General features: G+C 43.1%; 1 protein-coding gene across 1 annotated transcript in view; it reads right to left on the bottom strand.

Annotated features, from left to right (window-relative positions):
* MICU1 (mitochondrial calcium uptake 1) overlaps window positions 1–26,623 on the bottom strand; it is a 205,215-nt gene that overhangs the window by 145,730 nt on the left and 32,862 nt on the right. The gene's annotated exons all lie outside the window — the stretch shown is intronic.

Below are 26,623 nucleotides of genomic sequence, written 5' to 3'. Positions count from 1 at the left end.
AAAAAGGTGACGTGACCATTTTTCACACTTATGCAGTATCTCCATGGTCACGTGATCACCATTTGTGACCTTCTGACAAGCAAAGTCAATGGGGAAGCCAGATCCACTTAACAATCAGGTTATTAACTTAACTGTAGTGATTGACTTAACAACTGTTGCAAGAAAAGTCGTAAAACAAGGCAATAATCCAGAGGTGGTATTCAGCAGGTTCTGACCAGTTCTGGAGAACTGGTAGCGGAAATTTTGAGTAATTCTGAGAACCGGTAAATATCATCTCTGACTGGCCCCGCCCCCATCTATTCTCTGCCTCCCGAGTCCCAGCTGATCGGGAGCAAATGGGGATTTTGCAGTATCCTTCCCCTGCCACGCCCACCAAGCCACGCCACGCCCACTAAGCCACGCCCACAGAACCGGTAGTCAAAATTTTTGAATCCTACCACTGCAATAATCACTTAACAATGTCTCACTTAGCAACACGTTGGGCTCCATTGTGCTGGTAACTCGAGGACTACCAGTAAAGGAAGTTTTAAACTAGATGTTGAATGGATGGTGCAATAAATCAGTAATATAGAAATAAACTGTACTGTAAAGTCTAATAATGTAAAATATTGATAAGTTACAATTAATAGTTCAGTCATACATGACCAAGAATTGATGGAGCAACACAGCCATGTTGCTCATGGAGACCAAAAAATTAGTTGTTTGAACACGGGTCACAACTGTTGTGCTAAACTTTACTACATTGGGTAATAAAGTGTTTCTTATCCAATAGGAAGAAATTAACATAAAATTTCTCAGCCTGGCATGGAGTACATAAGAACAAAGGAAAAATGAGTTCTTCAGGGATCATGATAGAAATAGCAATGCAACAACACCATGGAGAATGGATTCAACTGAACAGATAAACTAGCTATAGATTATTAAATCTCCCATGTACAAGTACATAAGGCAACCTACTGAATCGAAATCATTACGTTGAAACGGGAAGATCATTGAATGGATGTAATTCTCTGCTTTCCCCCCTGGAGTGATTAAATCATACTTACGTAGTTTTTGCAATGAGGCCTTACTCGTTCCAGTGTTCAGCATCTAAACACTTTCTGCTGATAATTTTCTTAGGTAGGTTGAGTGAATTGAATGAAATGTAGGAAATTCCCACCACCACCACCTAAAAATTAGTTTTATTCAAGAGAATTGGAATTTATTGAACAAAAGAAATGGAGTCAACCCAACTGGGGGAAAAATGGCATTTAAGCCAATAATTGAAAATTAATACCAGAGCTCTTACATCAAACCTCACACGGCCACTGTCTAGACTCAGAATTACATCAGATACGCATTTTGGAGCATGATGCGCTACTCTTATAAACATATACAATTTCCAACAGCCTATAATTAGGATAAGGGCCGAACTGGGATCCATAAAGCAACTGAGCCAAGGATTCCACTCTAAACAGCTTTAGAGTTGCAGAGATACATTTCTGTTTTTTTTTCCCCTGTGGGAAAAAAGAGTAAACTGAAAACTTAAAACAGAATAAAGAGGTTGGAAGGTGGACTTGGGAGATATACTAGTCTAAGAGTGTCAAAATTGCGGGCCGAAGGCCAGATGTGTATGTGTTACATGCTGGCCATGCCCACCCCTGGTTTAGTGAAGGGGTGAAAAGTCACAATATGTCATGTGATGACAAGAGTTTGACACCCCTGTTCTAGTCCAATCCCCTTCTCCTGTATTTCTGCCACCCGTGCTTTTCCCAATCTCTCCAGGTCCCCCCGCACACCCTAGGTTTCTCCTGCCTTTCTGCCGCCCGTGCCTTCCCTGATCTCTCCCGTTTCTCCTCCCAGCGCACCCTAGCTCTCTACTGCATTTCTGCCGCATGTTCTTTCCCCGATCCCCCCCCCGTTTCTTCTCCCAGCGCACCCTAGCATTCTCCTGCCTTTCTGCCAGCCGTACTTTCCCCAATCTCTGCAGGTTCCCCCTCCCATTTTTGCCACGGAGAGGCACCTGTGGATGGGGTGGGGGCCTGCAGAGATCGGGGAATGCCCCTCCTCCTGCCTATGCGTGACAGAGACCTGAAGACCAGCTGGATGGCGGGAGGCGTGCACACATGCGCGATGGAGCTGGGCTGGGGCAATGGCTGGCATGCCCACAGAGAGGGCATCCTAGGTTTGCCATAATGGCCCCATACCATTCCAGACTACTGTCCAGTCTCTTCTTGAAACCTCCAGTGATGGACCAGTGGATCTGGCTATTTGAGAGACCGCCTTCTGCCAATTACCTCCCTGCGTCCCATCAGATCGCATAGAGCTGGCCTCCTCCGTATTCCATCCGCCAGTCAGTGCCGACTGGCGACTACTCGGAGGAGAGCCTTCTCTGTTGCGGCTCCGACGCTATGGAATAATCTCCCCGTGGAGATCCGTACCCTCACCACCGTCCAGGCCTTCCGCACAGCCCTCAAGATCTGGCTAGCCCGTCAGGCCTGGGGATAAGTTTTTACTTTCGCCCCTCCCGAATGTTGAGTGAATGTTGTGTTTTACTGTTTAATTTATTCTCGTTCACATTTCCTTTTGTATTTGTCCTACACTCCCTTTCCCCTTTTATTGTAAGCCGCCCTGAGTCCCCTCAGGGAAAAGGGCGGCCTATAAATGTATAATAAATACCTAAAAAATACCTAAAATACCATCCATAACTTCTAGAGGCAAGACGGTCAATTGTTCTCACTGTCAGGAAATTTCTCCTTACTTCTAGGTTGGATTTCTTTTTAATGATGTTTCACCTTTACTTTTTATTCTGCCCTCAGGTGCTATGGAGAAGAGGTCACCCTCTTCTTCTTGAGAGACCGCTGCCAATTACCTCCCAAAGACCCATTAGATCGCACAGGGTCGGCCTCCTCCGGGTTCCATCCACCAGCCAATGCCATCTGGCTACGACCCGGGGGAGGGCCTTCTCTGTTGCAGCTCCGGCCCTTTGGAACGAACTCCCCGCGGAGATTCGGACCGTCACCTCTCTCCCTGCTTTCCGAAAAGCCGTTAAAACCTGGCTGTGTCAGCAGGCCTGGGGTTGATGAGCTCCCCTCCCCTCTCGACAGGTGTGGTTGTTGGTCATTTTAAATGTCTATTTTGTACTTGTATGTTTCCCCTTCCCGTTTAAGTTGTTCGCCGCCCTGAGTCCCTTTTAGGGAATAGGGCGGCATATAAATAAAACAAAACTTAAATAAACTTAAACTTCTGTGACAGGCCCTCAAATCAGCTATTACATCACCCCTTAGACCTTCTCTTCGTTAGACTAGGCAAGCCTAGTTCTTTTAATCATTCATTGTACAAAGGTGCTTTTTCAGGAGGCAACTGGATTTTCTTGCTTTTTCTTTTAAAGACATTTCACTTCTCATCCAAGAAGCTTCTTCAGCTCTGACAGGATAGTGGGGAATGGAAGAGCTAAAGATCTATCAGAACTGAAGAAGCTTCTTGGATCAGAAGCGAAACATCTTCAAAAGAAAAATCGAGAAAGTACAGTTGCAATGTTAAACAAGGACCACTTGTATCAAAGATCCCGACTCAATATTTAAAGTATGTTTTGCTTAATTTCCTGTTCTTTTATTGCACTGAAGCTTTCTGTTATGTTTTAGCAAAGACCGCTTTGTTAGTCTTTTGGAAGTTTATTAAAAGCTGCTTTGCACACTAAGCTAGAAAGTTCTTTAGGTAATTCAGACCTTAAAATATATTTTAAAATCTGGAAGATTTGGCTGGATGCTGGGATTTTTTTACTTTAGATCAGGTATTGATGATAATGATGAATTTTAACCATTTTCTGTGTTTTATTAGATAAATCCCGTTGTGCATTGCCAATCGCTGGCAGCATTATAACGTTTACTGATATTCTGATGTCGACAAGTGGCATTTTCGGCTTCTGAGTCACTTAATGCATTTGACATGAATACTTATCCAATTTAATGAGAGAGAAAAGCCCACAATTAGAATCAAAATCAATTTCACATGCACTTTAAAAGAATGAATGAAATAAGGAATTGGATATACATATTTTCTCTAAAGTTGTTTTAAACCTGATATTAAAAAAATGACAATAGATTTTAGATTTAACAAAAAAAAACACCAATATTTCAGACTTAATGGCTCATTTGTAAAGAATAACTGAGTTTTTGTATTGAAAAGGATTGTTATTAGAAATGTTTGTTTAACACTTTGTTAAAACAAACACTGTATTTTGCAACATTTTAATGTTATTAAGTTCTGGGGGGGGAATAATTGCATGTGTTAATTTGACCTTGAGACAAGATATAGTAATTTTGGATGTTTATATTCTTTTGAATGATGTGTGCCTATTACATGGAATGTGCAACGGCACAATCAAAAATGATTCCCTAGGCCCCTTTTATGGATAAAAGTCCAGTCTTTTAACATTGCAGGGATAAATTAATGAGGCCAGATGTCTGTAGATTGAAGAGCTGATGTTGTTACTTGTGACTCAACAAGTTGCTAATAGAGATGGATTATGTATAGGTTACAGTGAAATACAGCGGTGTTTTATTAAAATGGTTGTGTAAAGCTTAATGTACATACACAGATACACATGAAAAGCTCTTGTCTGGAAGTTATGCTGCTCTTGCATCAGCCCCCAGGAAGATCAAGACCACTTCACAGGTTCACTGTGGGGGTCACAGTGTTGTGACCCGCCACCGGCCAGCAGAACTGGCAACAGATTCGGACAGTGAGTAGATTGGGGAGGAACATGGGCCTCCCAATGGAGTCTGGAGAAGGCTCTGATGAGGGTTCTGTGTCGGAGGTATCAATGAGGCCATCTGACAGTTATCAGCTACCTTCGGAGTCAGATATCAGTGAGGCAGAAGAACAGCTGCAGCCTGTTCCCAGTGTGCGCATGCGCAGAGTTGCCAGACGAAGGGAACAGCTAAGGAACAAGGGCCAACTTGGGAGTAAGGCCACAGGTGGATGATAAATGGCCCCTCCCATAGGGAATTAAAAGAGGAGCGAAAGGGGACTGGAGTTTGCAGGAGACAATTAGTTCGCTTAATTGGTTCGTGACTCTCCGAGACTCCTTGCCACGTTTTGCAGATATCAGCCTGACAGCTCTCCAAGCCAAATAAAGTGTGTGACTGTACATCCTCCCTTGAAAGACTTTGCTGGATGTGAATGAGCAAAATTCACATTAACTTAATAAAAAGGGTATTTGTCAGGACAAGGAGTCTGCTTCGTGGTCTGGGGAAGCCTAGGTCAGGACACACACTTAATGACCCACCTAAGAGAATATTTAGGAGCAAGAGCCCTCAATGACTCTCTGCCTACACACCTAATGAGCCAATCCATTCAAAAAACAATCCTGGGGGACAAATAAGGGGTTCTCCTAACCAACTCTCCTAACCAATGGGGCAGCCCTTGAAGAGCATTCGGAGACCAGCTTGTCCAGAATGCAGCCGCGCAAGCGATCGTGGGTGCACCTCAGTTCACCCACGTAACACCTATCCTCCGCGAGCTGCACTGGCTGCCTATAGGTCTCCGGATACGCTTCAAGGCGCTAGTCGTCACTTATAAAGCCCTTCATGGTATTGGACCTGGGTACTTGAGAGACCGCCTGCTGCCAATCACCTCCAATAGACCGATTAGATCCCACAGATTAGGCCTCCTCCGAATTCCATCCGCCGGCCAGTGCCAACTGGCGACTACCCGGAGGAGAGCCTTCTCTGTGGCTGCTCCGACCCTCTGGAACGAACTCCCCGTGGAGATTCGAACCCTCACCACCCTCCAGGCCTTCCGCAAAGCCCTCAAAATCTGGCTGTTCCGACAGGCCTGGGGCTAAAGAGCTGTTGCCCCCGCCTCGAATGGTATGACTGTTGTGTGTTTTTAAATTATGTATTGTTATGTTTCGTCTTTTATTTTCTGTCTGTACCCCCCTTCCCTGATTTGAATTGTGAGCCGCCCTGAGTCCCCTTCAGGGGAAAAGGGCGGCATATAAATATAATCAAATTAAATCAAATCAAACTTGCTCAAACTGAAGAAGTTACCTGGATGAGTGTTTCAAACCAAAAGGAAAAGATGTCCAGCTGCCATGACTGAACTTCCAGATAATTCTAACTCAGGGGTGTCAAACACAAGGCCTCCGGGCCGCATCCGACCCGCGATGTGGTTGGATCTGGCCCACAGGGCCATCCTGGAAAATGTAAGGGCCCATCCTGCATCACTTCAGCTAGGTCTATTCACATTGCCTCTACCCAATGCAAAGAAGAAACATCAGGCCCGCGTGGCTTCGGCCCAGTCTACCCAGTGCAAGGAGAAAACATCAGACCTGTTGTGGCTCGGAAGGAGCTTTGGGAGCTGCTATCAGACTCTGACAGCGAGGGGGCTTATGAGTCAGGCATAGAGGAGGCGGAAGGCCCTGGACAGGGTTCTGACTCCGAGCAGGGCTCAGAGAGACTAGTTGGTCCCAGGTAATGACTGAGCCTTGGATCAGTGAGAGAGGCTGACACAGGAACCTCCTGTGAGTTGTTTCGGTATGCACGCAGGAGAAGGGCTGACCGACATAAGGAACAATTGAGTGTTGTCATATAACTCCTTGTGTAGGTGTGGCGGTCACCCATGGCCCAGTGCATAACAGGGCATGCACAGCCACGCTGAACCACACAGGAAAAAACAAACTCTATAACATCCTGATAGTTCATAACATAACATCCTGATAGTGCATAACATAACATCCTGATAGTTCGCTCTAGATGTACCTTACCCAATGACGCCCAGGATTTGACCATCTATAGACAGAACTTCCCTGAGCAGTAGATTAGCAATTGTAGTTTGACAGGCTGTCTTTAATCACATGCTGATTGCTCCTCCTGCCTTTGTCCTATCTCAATAAAAGGGGCTCCCAGGCCCCCAATCTGGGTCACCTCATCCCGAGAAAGCTTGTGTCCGTGTCTTTTCTCAACATTGGCCTCATGAGGCGAACCATGGGTACTTCACAATTGAGGACTCACAGGAGATGATAACGAGCAGCTGTTGCTCGTTAGGATCTCCTCCTGTGGATAAAAGACTGATGGTGCCACGCCCTGGTTGCAGAATTTAACGTTCCGTTTCTGTTCTAGTCAACGTTCTCCGTTCATGTGCAAGCATCGAGAAAAGCATTTGGATAAGTGACTTAATTTATATAATCCTGTTTGTAGCAGTTTATGAGTTAGGACTTTTGCCAGAGCATTTATCTGTGTTTATTTTGGGCTCGCAGCCAGCAAGAGCCGGGACTGATTAAAAACATTCCTTTGAACGTTCTGTTGGGCTTTCGTTTCTGAACGGACAAGGTGGGGGTCAGAACAAGACCAGAGTGGCTTCAGCCTGTCTACCCAATGCGGAGAGGAAACATCGGGTCAGTGTGGCTTCAGCCCGGTCTATCCAGTGAGAAGAGGAAACATGCCAGCAGTTTGGGGAATGGCGTCAAGCTAGCCAAGCCTACCTAGTTGGCTACGTCCAATGAGTGGCATGAAGCTGGCCATGCCCACCCATTCGGCCATGCCTACCCAGTCGGTCACGCCCACCCGTTCCCCCGAGATCAACCACAGTCCTTAATGAAGTAGAGTTTGTCATCCCTGCTCTAACTGGATGACTGAAAATCCTCATCAACATGAGGAGCCCTTATATATTGTTCTTGCTCCTGTATCATTTTCTTTCTTTTCTCTTTGTGATATTTTTTCCTCTTTTTTATGGCTTTTTAGGTTTTTATTACATAAATAAAGCAACAGCAACAAACCATAGAATGATGGAGCGTTGAACTTATTAAAATGTTCAGCATTAGAATTAGGAAAAAGAAAACCCACAGGTGTGCTGGATAGCAACTTTAAAAGAAGCATTTCGAAGAACTAAAATCAGGGTCTCCATTCAATCTGCACTGTTTACCTTTCGTGGGTTTAAACTCTTTTATATAGCATTTCAATACATTATTCGGTGATTTTTATTTTCTCCCTAATTTGCTCCAGGGTGAAGCAAGGAACATGCTGTGCAAAGAGGTTTCTAGTCCAAGTGATCACTCAGCATAGCTTCCCAAGAGATTGAGAAGGCAGTGACCCATTAGAAGGATTTCTGTCTACGCAAAGAGAAGAACCAACATTTAGCAATTAATAAATATACGTGCAGTGCTTTATTATGTTCAGACAACCATGCCCCTAAATATTATTCTTCAAGTCTATTAATTTTCCCATTGCCTCCTTACCGCTGAGAAAAGTGATCAGCCCAAAGCCACTGAGTTGGCTTTGTGCCTAAGGCAGGACTAGAACTTCTAGTTTCCTGATTTCTAGCCTAATATCTTAGCCACTATACTAGGGGTGTCAAACTCAAGGTTCCACCACAAAACCGCGTTCGACTAAAGGGCGCTCGAAGAAACCGCGTACCTGACGTCATCACAGGGCGACAACAGCGCGGAGACAGAAGCACGCTGTAAACGCTAAACCTAAAATTAACACCTAAACCTAAACCTAACCCCCCTAAACCTAATCCTAAACCTAACCCTAAACCTAACCCTTAACCTAACCCTAAACCTAACCCTAAACCTAACCCTTAACCTAACCCTAAACCTAATCCTAACCCTTAACCTAACCCTAACCCTAACCCTAACCCTAACCCTTAACCTAACCCTAAACCTAATCCTAACCCTTAACCTAACCCTAAACCTAACCCTAAACCTAACCCGTTTTGTCGTGCCACGAAACTCAAGGCCCGGCGGCTGGATCTGGGCTTAGATCTGGTCTGTGGGGCCACCCTGGAAACAGTGAAGGACCGGCCCATAGTGTCTCTGCCAGCAATAATGGGCTCCTGAGCTCCGTTTTCAGCTGCAACGTTCTCCTGCAACCCTTTGCCAGTGAAAACGGAGCTCAGGAGGGCCGTTTTGGTTGGGAGAACGCTCGGGCCACCACAAGCGTCAACACAAGTGATGTTCAGCTGGCCATGCCCACTCTGGCCCATGGCCCTCTGAGGTCAAACACAACCCTGATGCGGCCCTCAATGAAATTGAGTTTGATACCACTGCACTAGACCAAACTGACTTTCCATTCACACATCTAGAGGGTGGTTATTAGTAGTCCCCATTCTTATCACAATGGCAAAAGAAGTAAATCTTGCACTAAGCAGGAGGTAAGACAAACAGAAGATAGGCACCAGTCTCCGGTCACATCAAATCACAATTAATCCTAGGCATCAGAAGACAGCTTGACCTGAGGACCTGGCAAGAACTCCTATGGCATCTTAGGTAAAAGCTAAACTGTCAGGTGCAAAGAATCAGGACGGTCCATTAGATTGCAGCATAGAAAACTTATTCAAGCCTATACGCAAAAATCTAGTCAACTGAAGTTCAACACTAAATTGGCTCCAGAAAAGGGTCAACAGAATTCAGGTTGGACTTTGATTGTTTGCGGCAACATAAAGATTCTAAGCTGATGATGTGCTTAACTCCACCCCTTCTCCCCAGTTTTCTCCTACATCATGGGTATCAAACTCGATTTCATTTAGGGCCGCATCACGGTTGTGTTTGACCTTCGGGGGCTGGAGTGGGTGTGGCCAGGATAGGCATGACCAGCTCGATGTCACTCATGTTAGGGGCTCCTGTGGTGGCCTGAGTGTTCTGTCAGAGAAAACGGGATCCCGAACTCTGTTTTTCGCTGGCAGAGGCACTGTGGGTTGGTCCTTTGTTGTCTCTAGGGTGGCCCCATGGATTGACTATATACAAAATAAATACGGGACCAAGAAATTCCAGTTAGCCTATGCTTAAGATCAGGAATGATTTAAATTCTTTAAAGTTAGTTCAGCAAGAAGAAGCTAAGGTCAATGTAGAATGTTATTAATTTCTTTATTTCTTTTTTTTTCTCAATAGATTTTAGACTGTGTTTGTTAGAAATCCATACCGTGTACGGGTTCTGGGAAGTCGGGGGGGGGGGAAGGAGGAGGGGGATTGGGGGGGAGGGGGAGGGAGGGAGGGGTATATATTAGGCTAGACAAGGATTTGGTGGTAAACTAGAATTATTTTGACATATAAAAAATTGTACTTCGATGTCTTACTGATTGAGGAATGATGAAATGTTTGTCTTAAAAGAAATAAAACTTTTGAACTCTAGGGTGGCCCTGATGGCCAGATCAAAGCAACCGGGGGGGGGGGGGCGGATGTGGCCCCTGGGGCTTGAGTTTGACACCCCTGTCCTACATAAATCACACTGTAAGCTAGATACCAAGGAGGGGGAAATTAAAGCTGTGTGTCTTGCTTCCCCAAAAGAAAGGAAACAAACTTAAGCCCAGCTGACTTTCAAACATAGCAACAGGAACTTTCCCTTTTTTAAAAAAAAATTATAGCCTTAATTAAATCCTTTTTAAAGTGTAGGACAAAACACGCATATCCTTAGTAATTATTTGGAGGGGTGAAATCCAACCCAGTAACACATGTTCATTTTAATGTGTTTGGAATCAGTTCAAATAATTACTTAGGAGCCGAACAAGAAACCCGGAGATCCTGAGTTCCAGTCCTCCCTTAGGTATGAAAGCTGAGGGGACTTTGCGTCAGTCAGACTCACTCAGCCCAATCGGCTCACAGGATCATTACTGTGAGGGAAAACGGTGACCCGTCAAAAGCGCGAACATCATAAGCACGCCGACAACACCGCGGCGCTAAAACCGCGAACGTCATAAGCGCGCCGACAACAGCGCGCCGACAGAAGTGCGATGTCATTTAAGGTAAGATTTACAGTTAGGTTTAGGGTTAGGTTTAGGGTTAGGGTTAGGTTTAGGGTTAGGTTGAGGGTTAGGTTGAGGGTTACGTTACAGCGCGCTTCTGTCGGCACGCTTTTGTCGGCGCGCTTTAGGGCTAATTTGTCGCGCGGTTTTCTCACCGCACTTTAGACACCGCGGTTTAGTCAGGCGCGCTTTTGTTGTGCGCGCATTTGTGGTGGAACCAGGGAAAACAGGAGGCTAGAGCATGATGCACCCCTATGTGAGTTCATCCAAAATAAAGGTGGGATATAATGCTAATAATACTTAACTATCTCACATTTTGTAAATATCATTGCCTTCAAACCAATCTGCCTTGGAGAAAAACAATAAACTCAGCCTGTTTCGCTAACAGCAATTTCCATTCCGATTCTTTCAAAGTGCATCCATTTCTCCGAGATGAAAGTGGCTTTTACCAACTTACAGTGTCACATCTCAGCAGGGTTACTGTTTAATAGAACAGTGCAAAAATTCAGCTACACAAAGAAAAATAAGTAGATTATAGGTTTCTACCTCTCACTCAGTGCATTTCAGCAGAGTGGATATACTCCAAGACCCCTCCCTTAAATACTGGCCCACTTGGGCCTTTCCTGTGTGGTCCCCACCCTTTGGAAGAGCTAACACCCACCACTCACCACCACCGCTACTGTCCTAAAAAAAGACAAGCACTGTGTTTATCTCCATTTCTAAGCTGAAGAGCCAGCGCTGTCCGAAGACGTCTCCGTGGTCGTGTGGCCGGCATGACTAAATGCTGAAGGTACAAGGAAAGCTGTTACTTTCCCACCAAAGGTCGCTATTTTTCTATTTGCATTTTTTACGTGCTTTTGAACTGCTAGGTTGGCAGAAGCTAGGACAAGAAATGGGAGCTCACCCTGTTACGCAGCACTAGGGATTCAAACCGCTGAACTGCCGACCTTCTGATCCCAAAGCTCAGCATCTTAGCCACTGAGCTACCACATCCCTTGTACAAAGCTGTAGAATCTTGCAAATCTGAATGGGTTTCTATTCCTCCTTTTATCTTCTGGTGATCTAGGAAAAGGATTGTCTTAACAGTTTTCTCACATTATTTTGTTGGCCAAATTTTTTAGTCCCTTTTATCTGACCATTGCCTTGGTAGTAGCTATTCCTTCTGTTCCTCAAGGACATTAAGTTTTCCCTCTATAGGAATTATGGTTCCACCACAAAACCGCGCTCGACTAAACCGCGCTCGACGAAACCACGTAGCTGACGTCATCAACAGGGCGACAACAGCGCGGAGACAGAAGCACGCTGTAAACGCTAAACCTAAAATTAACCCCTAAACCTAAACCTAACCCCCCTAAACCTAATCCTAAACCTAACCCTAACCCTAAACCTTAACCTAACCCTAAACTTAACCCTAAACCTAACCCTTAACCTAACCCTAAACCTAACCCTAACCCTTAACCTAACCCTAAACCTAACCCTAAGCCTAAGCCTAACCCTTAACCTAACCCTAAACCTAACCCTAAACCTAACCCTAAACCTAACCCTAAACCTAACCCTAAACCTAACCCTAAATCTAACCCTAAACCTAACCCTTACCTTAAGTTGAATCGGCTTGCTTTTAAAGCGTCCTTCTTTCTCCGCGCTCGCTGTTGTGGCCCTGTTGATGACGTCAGCGACGCAGTTTAATCGGGCGCGGCTTAGTCAAGCGCGGTTTTGTCGTGCCACGAGGAATTATAGTTCAAGAGCAGAGAATTCTATACATTCAGAATATCTTAGGTTATATTTATATGGTGTCTCCCATCAAAATAATTCAAGATAGCATGATTGAGAAAGACCTAAGCATAAGATCTTAGTAAATGATTGAGAATTACAAAATGGTATTAGCTCAATATTTAATTCAAATTACATTTGAACAATAGAATCCTTTCAATTCTCAGATTAGACTAGTCTTCTCCAATCTGGGACATCCAGATTATTATACTTAGAAAATTAATGCCACACATAGTATTAAAAATGATTTTAACTGTTCATAAAATCTACTAGCAGGAGGGGAAAAAAATAAAACCAAAAAGGATTGTAATAATCAATGAACCTATTTTGAAGCATTCTGAAGAACTATAGTATCTATGCAACAAAATGTATAAACTTACAAAAACAACAAATACTGTAATTAACTAAAGGGCAAAGAAGTAAACAGATGCCCAATATTGGATTTACTCAGTGATTTATTATGATTATGCTAAAGATGGAGGGAAAATTGGTTAAGGGCCAGGTCTATGCGAATGAAAGATGGAATTTCACAATACAGATGGACTAAACAAATGAATCATTTGCTAGACAGGACATGATTTTGATGAATTTTTATCTATCCCTGCAAAGGAAAATAATTTAAACGACATTGGTGAAAGACAACCGTAGCTCTCAGAAATCCACCAGGGGTGGGTTTCAACCGGTTCGCGGTGGTCCCTGCGAACCGGTTGGTTGGCGAACCCGGAAGTAAGTAACTTCCGGGAACGGCGAAGCGCGCGCCTGCCCGCCCGCGGTCCTTACCCGGTTTTGACGAGTTCTCCGCTTCCACGCATGCGCAGGATGCATACAGCGCTTGCGCGATCCTCCAGGAGCAGCTGGAGCATCGCGCAGATGCTAGTACGCATGCGTGCACTGCACGCGTGCACGAGGACGCCGCCGGCCCCGTTCCAACCGAACCGGTTGGAACGGGGCAAGAAACCCACCCCTGAAATCCACTATGCATTTTTGGGGGGATACTGACACAAAAACGGATGGAAAAAATGATCCAGCAACATGTAAAAGGCAAAAGAGCAGTGAAATAGTTCAAGAGGGAAAATTAGAAGCAAATAAAGTCCAGATTCATGGAAAAGTAGTTCCACTGGTTGACTAAAAGCCCTCGGTCATAATTTGGCACACAGAGCCTTTTGCAAATGTAATGTCATTATCACTAAGGTGTGGCAGGATTCCCTGAATTACTCTGGCTATACAATTAACCTCGTGCGACCATACATATGCTGTAGAACAATTCTATTAACTGTGGGAAGGAAGACACAAGTGATGGAAGTGATTATGGATTTGTTGAGCCCATTCCTGGGTTTGATGCCTTTTTATAGTTCTGCTGACATCATGAAGAAAGTTAGAACCTGATGAGACACACGGATACAACCAGTGGTTGCCTAGAAGCAGCATATGTTAAAAGTACCGTATTTCCCTGAAAATAAGACAGGGTCTTATTTTCTTTTGACCCCCCAAAAAAATAAGCACTTGGCCTTATTTTGGGGGAGGTCTTATTATTTTGAGGTGCAGGATGCAGTGAGCGTGGTTACCTCATGGCTGCTGCCGTGTTGCAATATTTTCAGAGAGGGCTTATTTTCGGGAGTTAGCACATGCACTCAAAAGCCCGAATGGGTTTATTATCCAGGGATGTCTTATTTTCAGGGAAACAGGTTACTTACATAACAGAAGGCAGTAAAAGCAGAAAAAGAAGGCATTCACTGGTTTCTAGCAAGCCCTATGCTGATGTGACAGGTAACAAAGCTAAGAGGAATGTCAGCCATCTGCAAAATACTTGGGAACTGGGTGCGGCAATATCAATTGTCAGCTCCAAGGTCTGCTGATAAGCCTTGAGGTTTATTAAAATCAATGCAATTCAATGGAATCCACCTGCCCATGTATATTTATCGCGGTATGTTTAATCAAACAATCAGATCCTTTCAGCCACTCTGTTGCCATCCTTCCTTGACAACTAACAGCATATAGTTTAGCTAATATTTTCCACAGGAGAATCCAAGGAACAAATGCTAGTCGATCCATAATGAAACATATGTGTTAATTTAGGACACGGAACATATTTCTTTGATTAAAAGGATAATGAACTGTAACCTTCCTGGGGCTGAAATGAAGAGGAGCAAGGGCACGGGTTGAGAAACAGAAACCAGAAGAGAGATCTAATACTTTTTTGTAAGTGAATTTCAAGGTTAATTTCAGACAGATTTTGTTCAGCACTTCTGCTGTTCCCTAGAAACAGTTATAATTAGGCTTATTAGCCAAATCATGATTAGACTGTAATGAAAGCACTCTACTTCAGAAGCTTTGACTCAAGTCATCCACCAGAGGGTGCTCAAGCTGCTGTAGAAAAACAGCAATTTCCCCTGGATTAAAAGTGACAGTAAGGTAATTCAAAGAAAATTTGTACTAATGCACACACGTGCACATTTTCAGCTTGGAATAATTTGCAGTGGTTTTTCCGCTGCAGGTATAGTAACCAGCATGGGTATAATTACCATACCTGAAAGCATACCTCGTTCTTACAATACAACTATTATGTTGAAACATGCAGCCGAGTTGCAAGTCACTAAAACGTGCACACCCATAATAAGCCTGTATAACCATAGTCCGTAATTTCTTCCCATCATAGCAATACCTATGATTCTGATATTGTGCCACTCACTGTGATTAGTTTTAATTTCGGATGATAGTGTATTGATATAAACATCTTATTCTCAGTTACCCAACAGGTATAGAAATGATGTCGGGCAAAAGTGATATCTATATATCTCTATCTCTCTATCTCTCTATCTCTCTATCTCTCTATCTCTCTATCTCTCTATCTCTATCTCTATCTCTCTATCTCTCTATCTCTCTATCTCTCTCTCTCTCTCTCTATCTATCTATCTATCTATCTCTATCTCTATCTCTATCTCTCTCTTTATTATTTATTTATTTATTTATTTTATTTATATAAATATATAAATATTTATTTATATATTTATTTATTTATTTATCAGCACAAATACAACAAAAAAATGTAACAAAAAGGCAACAGTAAAAATATTGGGTTTCTGCCTGGATGGTCTCTTGTGACGAGCCGAAGGACAGAGAGTGGAAGTAGTGATCTTCCTCCCACATTTGGGCATACCGGGGGTTGTAAAAATCTAATATATATATAATATATATATTATATAGGAAGATCACTACTTCCATTTTCTGTCCTTCGGCTCGTCACAAGAGACCATCCAGGCAGAAACCCAATATTTTTACTGTTGCCTTTTTGTTACATTTTTTTTTGTTGTATTTGTGCTGATAAATAAATAAATATATATATATAAGCCAAATACAACTCACTCATCATGAAATCTCCAGAACCGTAAAGCCTACCAACTTGAAATTTGGCACGTATGTTCCTCTTGGCTTCTAGGTGCTCAGTAAGAAAGGATTTTTCGAAATGACCATCAGATCATTAGCATTTCCTATATAGTATTTAACACAATATCTAATGCTAAGGAGTTCTACTCCCCCTCCCCACCTGAAAAGAACTCTGTTCCAACTACCAGTTGCCTCACATTCCATTGCCTCAGTTCAAACTGACAGACATTCCACTCCTTCACTCAGGAGTGGTCTGGGGCTCCTTAAGAGTACTAAACGTCGGTACCTCACCAAAATGTCTATGCCTTCCACCTATAGAACTGCTTCTGGACTCAAGGAGGCAGGAGAGATATTTCCTTATGTGTTTCAATCAGTGACCACCAACAGTTTGAACCGGAGTGAACCGGATTTCTCCTGCATTGCCTGATCACATAATTTCATTGTGAAGCACAAGAATCCACCTAGTTTTACATATTTACTTCAAAGCTCACTGACACCTTTTCTGCAGGAAACAACCTAATGTGGCATCAGGAAAAACAGCTTTTTCCTCTAATGAATATCTTGCTTCTCTTTATTTATCATCTCCACCACCATCAACCGCAACTGTCTATCAGTTCACCCTAGTTAAACCCCAAAACATCTGAGCAAAATCCCAGGATGCTAACATGTTTAATCTAATACAAGCTAGACTTTTTTGAAAGAAAAGAGGATGGAAGATGTAAAAAGTGCAAAAAAAAGAGGGGAAAAAAGAAATGAGAAAAAGAATATCATAAAGAGAAGAAAAGTATAAAGTAACTTCTGATCTTTATCAGCGCAAGTACAAATTAAGTTATTCTTCACTTCCTCTAAGGCAAACATTTATCTCTTCATCTAGTACCCCATCTTTTATCTATAAACAAATCTATAAAGTATTGTCTTTTTAGTCCTGGTGTTAGCAGAAAGCCCATAAAGGGTTGCTAGAAGTAACAATATGTTTGTTTTCCCTTGGATTAAATAAACCAATTTTATATTCCTTCCTTTCGCTTCTAACAATCTTAATTTTTAGCTCATATTCAAATACTTGTTAAAATAAGCCTCTTTTGTAAATCCAGTAAGGAAAAAAAAATATCCAGGTCACTCTCTTGATTTGTCATCCGTATTTTCCTTTTAAATTTTTAAAACCTGAGCCAGCTGCTTTTGAAGATCAAGAGAAACATCTTTTTCTAAGTCATTCTCTTGGCCTGTCAGCTCTAAATCCACTTTCAATGCCATTTTTATCTCCAGACCCTTTTAAACAGACCTTTACTTGGACTCAATGACTCAAAGCCAGAACTTTTAGAACTATTCCCCCCCTCCCAGTGCCTTCTAGATGTTTTGTAGAACACCCCAGAATTCCCAGCCCACAGTGGGCATGCTGAATGAGCTTTCTGATGGGTTGAAACCAGGGGTGGGTTTCAACCGGTTCGCGGCGGTCCCTGCGAACCAGTTGGTCGGCGAACCCGGAAGTAAGTAACTTCCGGGAACGGCAAAGGGCACACCCGCCCGCCCGCGCTCCTTACCCGGTTTTGACGAGTTCTGCGCTTCCACGCATGCGCAGGACGCATACAGCGCCTGCGCGATCCTCCAGGAGCAGCTGGAGCATCACACAGACGCTAGTATGCATGCGTGCACCGCGCGCGTGCACGAGTACGCCGCCGGCCCCGTTCCAACCGGTTGGAACGGGGCGAGAAACCCACCCCTGGTTGAAACAGACCTCTGGAATTTGCCTCATTAAGAGATAAATGACAGTGGATGAGCATTCTCCAATGTGCTGCCTTATAGTTGTGTTGGACCTTAGCTCCAATAATCCATTCCAGCATTAAAGGCTCCTATATGTACCAAATAACAAAAATACATGCATGTAGTCCTCCACTTATAACCATTCGTTTAGTGCAGTGTTTCTCAACCTTAGCAACTTGAAGATGTCTGGACTTCAAGTTGAAGTCCAGACATCTTCAATAGCAATAGCAATAGCAATAGCAGTTAGACATATACCGCTTCATAGGGCTTCCAGCCCTCTCTAAGCGGTTTACAGAGTCAGCATATTGCCCCCAACAACAATCTGGGTCCTCATTTTACCCACCTCGGAAGGATGGAAGGCTGAGTCAACCTTGAGCCGGTGAGATTTGAACCGCTGAACTGCAGATAGCAGTCAGCTGAAGTGGCCTGCAGTACTGCACCCTAACCACTGCGCCACCTCGGCTCTTCAAGTTGCCAAGGTTGAGAAACACTGGTTTAGTGACTGTTAAAAGTTACAATGGTACTAAAAAAAGTGACTTACAAATGGTCCTTGCACTTAAAACTGATGCAACATCCCAATGGTCATCTGATCGCAATTTGGATGATTGACAACTGCCATGTATTTACAAGAGTTGAACTGTCTCAGAGTCATGTGAATGACATTTATGATTTTCCCAGTTAGCTTCCATCAAGCAAAGTTAAGAAGCCGGATTTGCTTAATGACCGTATGCTTCACTTAATAACTGCAATGCTCTGCTTAACAATTGTGGCCCCAAAAAAAAGTTGTAAAATTGGGTAGGGCTCACTTGTTTAACATCAGAAATTCTGGTCTCAGTTGTGGACATAAGTTGAGGGTTACTTCTGTTTGAACAAATTTAAACACAGTTAAACATGCTTGACGAGTTACTTAAAGGTTTTAAACGTGAGAATATTAGCAGCAGCAGCAAATTCACACCAATCTAGGATTCCATTCTACCAATTGTCAAACGGATGCCCTGTCCATGAAAATCCCACAAGTAGCCACAAGCACGTAAACCCATGATTTATGGCTGAGAATACTGTAGGATCCAAGCCAATTGTGGTATTCAACAAATGTGGTTAAGAAAATCATGGCTAGTTTAGTATGGTCTGCTAAGGATATTTAGCTGTCAATGTAAGGATTGGTTGAAAGCTGTTTTTTTCCCCCCAACCGTCGTAACTTCAGATAGTTGCTAAACAGGGCAGTTGGTAAGCAAGGGCCATCTGTATGTCATACTCTCTTAAATTTCACATAATTCAATTTCACTGTTTTAGTATTAAGCAACCAACAGAAGGGAAAAATCTCTTCACTTTCTAAGGGATATACTTGTCCACAAAAATGCCATTTTCAGTATGTAAAATAAATATATTTGTCCTGCAAAGGTTGTTACATAAGACGTATAACAACAGGCAAGAAGAATGTTAATTTGCCAAGCAATACAGAGGGTAACCTAGAAAAGCGAAAATTAATGTTTGTATATCATGTTAGACCAGGACTCTTGATTTCATAAATCACCATAAATGTTCCTCTTGGACATATGTGCCCAACTCTAAGGGGCCAGTGGTCATCTTAGTCTCAAAATCGCAGAGCCAGCACTGTTCAAAGACATCGCACGGAACGCTGTTACCTTCCCACCAAAGATGGTCCCTAGTTTTCTACTTGCATTTTTTACATGCTTTTGAACTGCTAGGTTGGCAGAAGCTGGGACAAGTAACTGGAGCTCACTCCGTTACGCGGCACTAGGGATTTGAACCACCAAAGTGCCGACCTTTCAAATGCGTGACCCGACAAAAGCATGAACTTCATAAGCACACCGACAACACCGTGGCGCTAAAACCACGATGTCAAAAGCGCGCTGACAACAGCGCACCGACAGAAGCGCGATTTAATTTAAGGTAAGGTTTAGGGTTAGGGTTAGGGTTAGGTTTAGGTTTAGGTTTAGGTTTAGGGTTAGGGTTAGGTTTAGGGTTAGGGTTAGGGTTCCGTTACAGCGCGCTTCTGTCGGCGCGCTTCTGTCGGCGCGCTTCTGTCGGCGCGCTTCTGTCGGCGCGCTTCTGTCGGCGCGCTTCTGTCGGCGCGCTTTTGTCGGCGCGCTTTAGGGCTAATTAGTCGCTCATTCGTCGCGCAGTTTTGTCACTGCGCTTTAGTCACCGCGGTTTAGTCAGGCGTGCTTTTGTTGTGCGCGCATTTGTGGTGGAACCTTCTGATCGACAAGCTCAGCGTCTTAGCCACTGAGCCACCCCATGCCATAAACCACCATAAGAACAACCAATTAATTTTTTCACTTTGTTAACACTGCATAAACAACTCAGAAAAGACAGTCCTGCATTATGCCTGGATTTAGAAGGACGGCTTCACATTGATGTATGAGATCTGACGTGTTTACAAATACTTAATCCCTTAATCCAGTGTTCGAACCTAATGCAGAATTATCCTCCACAGGTAATTCCAATACTGAAAAAAGGAGAAATAAGCAGCTTGTTCATTCGTTTTGTGGATTTCCAGCTTAACATGAAAGCCAGGCATCATATTACAGTTACCTCAAAAGAACCAGGCCAGACAACTCAGGGGGCATAACTTGGCCATCGCTTGAGAAAAACAGCTAAACAATTAAAAGTGCTGCAGCTTTGATGATTCTTTTTTCTTTCCTACGTTCCTGCTCAGTAATAGAAGGGATGGAAATGGACTGGTGAATAAAATCTGGACTCTAGAGACAAAGATAAATGCACTGTGCAAATAAAAAAGATGGATACAAGGCTGATCTCTTAATCCTCCGAACGCGTTGATGGGCTCCAACTCACATTTGCGAGCATTCGCTCTCTGCTGAAATTGTTATTGTTCCCATCTCCATCTCCCATTATTGAGATAATAGCAGCCTTGGATTTCTTGCGTTCTCATAAAAATAAATTACTTCTGCTGCCCTTTTTGAATGTCCAAGGACACCCTCCCTTGTGAGGTCCCCTCTCGGAAGATGCGTTTTCCGTTAATAAAAGACAATTCGTATTTCCGCCAGTATGAATTAGACATCTTATGCCTAAATTGGCTAAACGCGGAGATATCATCGACCGTGGCACGACATAACCGCGGTAGACTAAAGTGCGCCGACAACACCGCGGTGCTAAAACCGCGATGTCAAAAGCGCGCCCACAACAGCGCGCCCACAACAGCGCGCCGACAGAAGCGCGATTTAACTTAAGGTAAGGGTTAGGGTTAGGTTTGGGGTTAGGGTTAGGGTTAGGTTTAGGGTAGGTTTAGCGTTAGGTTTAGGGTTAGGTTTAGGGTTATTTTTAGGGTTATGTTACAGCACGCTTCTGTCAGCGCGCTGTTGTCGGCGCGCTGTTGTTGCGCGGTTTTGATGGGGCGGTTTTGTCACCGCGCTTTAGTCACACATGCTTTAGTCTACCGCGGTTTTGTGGTGGAACCATCATCGACATCTTCCTGACAAGGTAATTGTGAAAAATGGTCTTCTTGCCCACCAGAGAAACATTAGAAATAGGTGCAGAAATTCTGTCCTAGGTGACTTTTCATACCACCTTTCCATAACCTTACTGGAGACTAAATCATACTAAAACATATGAAGAACGGTTACAGGAACTGGGCATGGCTAGTCTAAGGAAGAGAAGGACCAGGGGAGACACGATAGCAGGGTTCCAATATTTGCGGGGCTGCCCCACAGAGAAGGGAGTCAAACTATTTCCCAAGGCACCTGAAGGCCGGACAAGGAATAATGGATAGAAACTGATCAAGGAGAGATTCAACCTAAAAATAAGGAGGAATTTTCTGATACTGAGAGCAATTAACCGATGGAACAGAAGTTGCCTTCGGAAGTTGTGGGAGCTCCATCACTGGAAGCTTTCAAGAAGAGACTGGATTGCCCTTTGTTATAAATGGTGTAGGGCCGTGATGGCGAACCTAGGTGGCACGTGGAGCCATATTTGGCACACGGAGATGGCACAGGTGGCACACAGTCATATTTGCATCGGCAGCTCTCAGCTGATTTTCGGCCTTCCAGAGAGCTGGGGGAGGCCATTTTCACCCTCCCCTGGCTTCAGGAAGGCCTCCAGAGCCTAGATAGTGAAAAAAAAGGTTCCACCACAAAACCGCGGACGACAAAATCGCGCTCGACGAAAGCGCTTACGTGACGTCATCACAGCGCGACGAAAACATCGCACTGTGATCGATAAATGTAAAAATAAAGCGAAAACCTTACCCTAACCCCCCCAAACCTAACCCTAAGCCTAACCCTAAACCTAACCCTTAACCTAACCCTAAATCTAACCCTAAACCTAACCCTTAACCTAACGCTAAACCTAACGCTAACCCTTAACCTAACGCTAAACGTAACCCTAACGCTCTAAACCTAACCCTAACCCTTTAAACCTAACCCTAACCCTTAACCTAACCCTAACCCTAACCCTAACCCTAAACTTAACTCTTACCTTTATGTGAATCGGCTTGCTTTAATTTTATTTTTATTTCAATTTTTAATTTTTTTCGTCGCGCTGTGATGACGTCAAATGCGCGCTTTCGTCGAGCGCACTTTTGTGGATCCGCGGTTTTGACGGGTCACGAAAAAAAAACCAGGCTCAACAGCCCAACCAGAAGTTTGGGAATAACTTTTTTAATAGTCCTCAAAATATTTCATTCTTCTAGGAGGAGGGTGGATGGCTTCCCACACCATTTAAAGGCCCATAGCCTAATTCACAAATACTCTGAATTGTGGTAACATGCCGGTAGCTCACCAATCCCATTCATCTTAGCACATAAACAAAGGAATGATCAAGGTTTACTATCAGGGTGCTTCTCATTGAATTCCTCATTAAGAGAAACAGCTCCAGAAATAGACTACACAAGGTTAGACTGGAAACCACACACTCCTTATTAGTGTCACATATCAGAGTCTCAGTGTGATGCAAGGGAAACTTCAAAGAAGAAAAATCCATTATCTTCCTGCCCCCCACATAATTGTAGCTCTGCAGCACAGCAAGCATTCATATACCCATGAAAGTGAATCTGCCTAATTAATTGGAGGAGGGGGGGGGAATCCCAGCACCACACATTGTGTTATATCATTGTTTGTAGTGGTTCAATTTCTCTGTTAGATTATTCATACAAAATTTCACTTTAAATTAGTTGGTGTTTCTCATTAAAAGGCTGCTCCATGAAAGTTTACCTAACCTGAAGATACTTCTTGATTCCAACTTCAGGTATGTAAATAAATACCGTATTTTTCAGATATAAGACACCCTTTCCTCCCCCCCCCCCAAAAAAAAAGATTGTGAAAATTTAGGTGTATTTTATACACCGAATGTAGCCCCATCCAGCTGCCAGCCCCCCCACCCCTTTGGCCTCTGTCTCCCAACAATTTGCCTCCTTGAAGCAAACAGCCTGTTTCAGTTTCAACTTCAACACAGCCTAATTAAGCAAAGCAGCTGATTGTAGGTTGGATCAGCCTCCCAACCATCAGCTGTTCCAGGCTGCAGGGATTACCATTGCTTATTGCCGCCTCCACACGCCCCATTTTCAGCCTCCACATCCCATTTTTGGCCACTGCTGCCTAGTTTTCAGCCTCTGCACGGCCCAATTTCACCCATTCTGATTCCCGCTGCCTGGAACAGGCGGAAAATGGGGTGCCCCGGAGGCTATGGCAATCCCTGCAGCCTGAAACAGCTGATCATCGGGAGGCCGATCCAACTGACAATCAGCTGCATGTGCTAATTAGGCTGTGCTGAAACGGGTTGTTTGCTGCAAGGAGGCAAATTTCTGGGAGTCAGAGGCAGATTTTTTTTGAGGTGCTAATCAGGATGTGCTGAAACTGAAACAGACTGTTTGCCGCAAGGAGGCAAATTGCTGGGAGACAGATATTTTTTTCTTGTTTTCCCCCCCAGAAGCTAGGTGTGTCTTATACTTCAGAGCATCTTATATTCTGAAAAATACAGTATTTGTGAATTCAGGTTTTCTAAACATTCCAGTACTTTTGAGATGAATTCAGGATTAAATTACACTGAATTCAAGAAAGTGTATTTTTCAGTAGACACGTTGAAAAGTAGCAACCACAGTATGTTCTTGTCCAGCCACATTATGCAGAGATTCCGTTACAAATAGACTAAACCAATATATTGGTTAGGTTGGCTAAGTTATCTTAAACTTACATTTAACTACGTCATATAAAGACATAGCAATTGTGGATCGCGTCTTTATTGCGGTTTCATTTTATGTGTTATGAATTCCTAGTCCACAATATTTATTTAGTTATTTAGTTATTTAGTTATTTAGTTATTTAGTTATTTAGTTATTTAGTTAGTTATTTAGTTATTTAGTTATTTAGTTATTTAGTTATTTAGTTATTTAGTTATTTAGTTATTTAGTTATTTAGTTATTTAGTTATTTAGTTATTTAGTTATTTAGTTATTTAGTTATTTAGTTATTTAGTTATTTAGTTATTTAGTTATTTAGTTGTTATCTAGTTATTTAGTTAGTTATTATTTAGTTATTTAGTTATTTAGTTATTTAGTTATTTAGTTATTTAGTTATTTAGTTATTTAGTTATTTAGTTATTTAGTTATTTAGTTATTTAGTTATTTAGTTATTTAGTTATTTAGTTATTTAGTTATTTAGTTGTTATCTAGTTATTTAGTTAGTTATTATTTAGTTATTTAGTTATTTAGTTATTTAGTTATTTAGTTATTTAGTTATTTAGTTATTTAGTTATTTAGTTATTTAGTTATTTAGTTATTTAGTTATTTAGTTATTTAGTTATTTAGTTATTTAGTTGTTATCTAGTTATTTAGTTAGTTATTATTTAGTTATTTAGTTATTTAGTTATTTAGTTAGTTATTTAGTTATTTAGTTATTTAGTTATTTATTTAGTTATTTAGTTATATAGTTATTTGTTAATTTATTATTTACTATTATAATATTTGTAAATAAAATGTGTAAAAATATTATTTTTACAAATAATTCAAGGAGCTGAATTTTCCTCCTCCTATTTTCCTTACCACAACAACCCTGTGAGGTAGGATGCGCTGAGAGAAAGAGAAGGGGGGGGGAAGTGCCTGGCCCAAAGTCATCCAACTGGTTTCCGTGTCTAGGGCGGAACTTGTACTCATGTTCTCCTGCTTTCTAACCTGTTGCCTTAACCACTAAACCAAACTGCCATTATGGTTCAATAATAGCATACAAGTCCCAAACAATACTTTTTTCAGGACCCAAGTTAACTATGTTATGCGGTTCCAGCATATAAATCATTTGTCCACACAACGAATAGGAACTTTAAAATCCCAGGCTGGTTACCAAGTGATTCTAAAATGCTATATGACAATATGGATGCTATTTATTTGTATATTCACTGCATTTTTTTCCCCCGGAGATTCGCCAACTTATTTAAAAAGAAACAAGATGCAAGGAAAGCAATATTAAGCTAGCACTGTGGACTAATTTGTCACCCCGACTATCTATAACCCACTATATATCCATGATGGCCAACCTATGGCTTGTGGGCACGTGAGCAGTTCCCCAGCTCAGCTCCACCGGCATGAGCGCACGTCTCCTGCCACTAGCTGATTTTCAGATCTCTGCTGCACATGAGTGAGGGCTGGAGCGCATGCAGATGTGGTGTGCACATACATGGGGGCAGTGTCACACACGTGCATGCGCGGGGGCAGGGGGAAGCCTGAGGGGGCGCCCCCCTGCACCCTGTTTTTGGTCCCAGGAGGCTTCAGGGAAGCCTGCTAGGCCCAAAATGGGCCATTGGAGGGGAGATGCGGCGCACCACACTGTGCCCCATTTTTGGAGCCAGGAGGCCTCACTGAGACCTGCTAGGCCAAAAATGGGGTGTGGGTGTGTGTGCAGGTTGTGTACGCATGTGCGAGGGGAGGGGGAAGCGTGAGCGGTATTGCACACGCATTACGAGTGTAGGCACACGTGCATGTGTTGTGTTTTTTCAGCACACAACAACAAGAAGGTTAGCCATCACTGCTATTTATCCTATGGCCCCAGAGGTGGGTTCCTACCAGTTCGCACCTATTCGGTAGAACCGGTACGTCAAATCTACCGAACCGGTTAGAAGAGGTTCCACCAGTGGACCCGGAAAGCAGGCCACACCTACAGAAGAGGTTCCAAAAATTTTTTTGAAACCCACCACTGGTCCTTGGATATGATTATTCTACACTATCATGCTCCTATTTATAAAACTCAGTGCCTCTGTGAAAGGTAAGGATGACTGCTGCGTTTGTGGTGCAATCAGAACATTGCGTGTGTTGAAGTTGTTTTAAAGCAAACCAAAGATGCCTTTTAAAAAACAAGTTTACATCATATTCTTATGCATGCCAGTGCTGTGTGGGAGGTAATTTAAGGTGGTTCTGACAAGTGTCGTCGGCATCTTCATATCCGGTCACATGGGCGGCAAGCCACTCCCATCTGGTCACATGGGCGGCAAGCCACTCCCACAAAGGAGACCACACCCACAGAGTAGGTTCGAACAATTTTTGAAACCCACCACTGTACGGCCCAGACTCTTGGGTTGCCCTTCATAAAACAGCTGTAATGCTGAAAAATGTTTTACCTCTCGACAGCAAACAGTAGCAAATCTAGGTTAGGGGAATGAAACGGTAGGGGTGTAGAACATAGCCAAGATTCAATCAGCTAGCTCTTTAATCTGCAACAAGGTTATATAAATGCAAACTACATGACGTAGGTGGCACAGTGGTTAAATGCAGCACTGCAGGCCACTTCAGCTGACTGCAGTTCTGCAGTTGGGCGGTTCAAATCTCACCGGCTCAAGGTTGACTCAGCCTTCCATCCTTCTGAGGTGGGTGAAATGAGGACCCAGACTGTTGGGGGTGATATGCTGACTCTGTAAACCGCTTAGAGAGGGCTGAAAGCCCTATGAAGCGGTATATAAGTCTAACTGCTATTGCTATTTCATTTTTCCTCACAATTATATCTACACAATTTATTTCTGTTTCTGAA

This window comes from Thamnophis sirtalis, unplaced genomic scaffold, assembly GCF_051295495.1.
Source record: "Thamnophis sirtalis isolate CommonGarterSnake01/CBP01778 unplaced genomic scaffold, rThaSir2_p1.2 scaffold_15, whole genome shotgun sequence".
NCBI lineage: Eukaryota > Metazoa > Chordata > Lepidosauria > Squamata > Natricidae > Thamnophis > Thamnophis sirtalis.
The sequence above is the reverse complement of the archived record's forward strand: the minus strand, read 5'-3'. Positions and strand labels throughout refer to the sequence as shown.